We start from the raw sequence: 2,500 nt of genomic DNA, 5'->3' as shown, positions 1-2,500 counted from the left end.
CTTTATGAGGTTTCAGGATACAATATTCCATGAATGAGGGGCTAAAGAGTCCTTACAACGTGGAATATTTTTTTCCCAATAGTGTATTGCTACTTATCCCTTCAACTTCTTTTACTTTGTCCCGTTCTACTTTTCTTCTTTCATTTGGGAAAAGCTTTTTTTTCGAATTTAGTGGTTCGGTCAACACTAAATTGTACCATTTCCCGATGTTTACAACTACAGAAACCACTTCCATTTGAAGACTACTGTAGTTGTTACATAGAATTTTTTTTTTTTATTCATGCTATAATGATATCAATGTTACTCCGTTTTTAACCAATATTATATTATGTAATTCACCATCATCATCATCATCTCCTCCTACGTTTATTGACGCAAAGGGCATAGATTGGATTTCCCCAGTCGTCTCTATCTTGAGCTTTTTAATTAACACTTCTCAATTCATCATCTACTTCACGCTTCACAATCCTCAACCGTGTAGGCCTGGGTCTTCCAACTCTTCTAGTGCCTTGTGGAGCCCAGTTATAGGTTTGGTGAACTAATCTCTCTTGGGGAGTGCGAAGAGCACGCCCAAAACCATCTTCACCTACCCTTCATCATGATCTCATCCACATATGGCACTCAAGTAATCTCTCTTATTGTTTCATTTCTAATCCTGTCCTGCCATTTAACTCCCGATATTCGTCTGATGTATTTACTTTACTAAATCAATAATACCGAAGTTATTATGTAATGATCGACTGTAGTCTTTATCACTGATTCATACAAACATCACAAAAAGAAATTAGGAAAACAAGTATCAGTATAAATCAAAGATAACTTAAATTGGCATTGTTAACACAGGGCGTTACTAAAGATTTTACTTAGGATATTAGTGCACAAGTAGGTTTATTCATTTTTTTTTTCTACAAATTCATGATTATTAATTGTTTGGGTCCTTTATTCTGTTTTAAAGTGATGGAGTATTTATCTTTCCATGCATAGAAAAATTGATCTAATTACTCGATCTTAAATTTGAAAAAAAATAGGTTCCAAATTGTGTAATATTCCTGTGAATTATTATCATTAAACACACACACACACACGCACACACACACACACGCACACACACACACACACACGCACACCCACGCACACGCACACGCACACGCACACGCACACACACACACACACATATATATATATATATATACAGTACATATATATATATATATATATATATAACAAATAGAGCAAGTATCTAGTCCATTGCGGTACAAAGGCCTCAGACATGTCCTTATTCATGTATGGGGTTTGGCGTTTGGCAATTTTCTTCACCACGATAGCCACTGCGGATTGGTGATGGTGGGATATTTTAGTCTGGTCGCTCACAGCAAACAAACCTAGCATGGGTGGCCCAGACTAATACAGCTTTGCTGATCGTGGCAATACACAAACCCTTTCACCACGTTAAGGCATCCCCACTCAGAAATATATATATATATATATATATATATATATATGCACATTTCCGTGGCTAAGGGCTGTGTCACTGTCATCACAAACTTCCTGGACCAGGGTTCGATTCCTGGCCGGTCAGAAGCTATTGTCTTTGAGTGGTTCCGCATTGGGGCTCTCATCCCGAGGTCGATAAGCGAATCCAGATATTAATGTATCAAAATATATGGCTTATTTACGTCTAAATATGCAAAATTTATCACACCCTATATATATATATATATATATATATACATATATATAAATATATATATACGTATATATATACATATATATACATACGTATATATATATATATATATATATAATTGTGTGTGTGTGTATATATATATATATATATATATACTGTACCTATCTGAACCCCCTTACTTTAACGATTTCTCTCACCTTGCTGCTTCACCCGGACGAAGTAATCCCCAGAGCCATGGTAATCGATGAATTCTGGGGAGACGAAAATGGAGTAGGTCATCTCTTCCTCAAGCTCCGGGGACAAATCGTCTAACCCTTCCTCAGACAAATTTCGAGGTATCTGAGGAAACAAATAAAAAATTTTGTCTTTATTCGTTTAAAAAAATATATATATATAATGTATTCAAATACATACATATATATATATATATATATATATATACATTTATATATATATATACATATATATATAAATATATATATAATATATATATACATATATATATGTATATATACAGAGAGAGAGAGAGAGAGAGAGAGAGAGAGAGAGAAAGGGGGTTTCCGTCTAATGGGTGTAGGGATAACATGACTATTAATTAATATTTATATGTTTGCTAGTGTACGCGACCGTCAAAAATGACTTCTAAATATCTAAATATATATGCACACAAACACATAGATTCAACTCATCCCATCTCCTCCCTAATTTCCTGTCGGGGAACCTTCCTCTTACCAGGGTATAACTACTCCCTCTCCCCCTACCCGAGGGAAGGGGCGAGACCGAATAGTTATACGTATGGCAATGCCACCGAAC

General features: G+C 35.2%; 1 protein-coding gene across 1 annotated transcript in view; it reads right to left on the bottom strand.

Moving 5' to 3' along the window:
• LOC137657645 (uncharacterized) overlaps positions 1 to 2,500 on the bottom strand; it is a 444,763-nt gene that overhangs the window by 266,538 nt on the left and 175,725 nt on the right. The gene's annotated exons all lie outside the window — the stretch shown is intronic.

Source organism: Palaemon carinicauda, chromosome 18 (genome assembly GCF_036898095.1).
Source record: "Palaemon carinicauda isolate YSFRI2023 chromosome 18, ASM3689809v2, whole genome shotgun sequence".
In the NCBI taxonomy this organism is placed as follows: Eukaryota; Metazoa; Arthropoda; class Malacostraca; order Decapoda; family Palaemonidae; genus Palaemon; species Palaemon carinicauda.
Note: the sequence above shows the minus strand (reverse complement) of the source record. Positions and strands in the feature narration are given on the sequence as shown.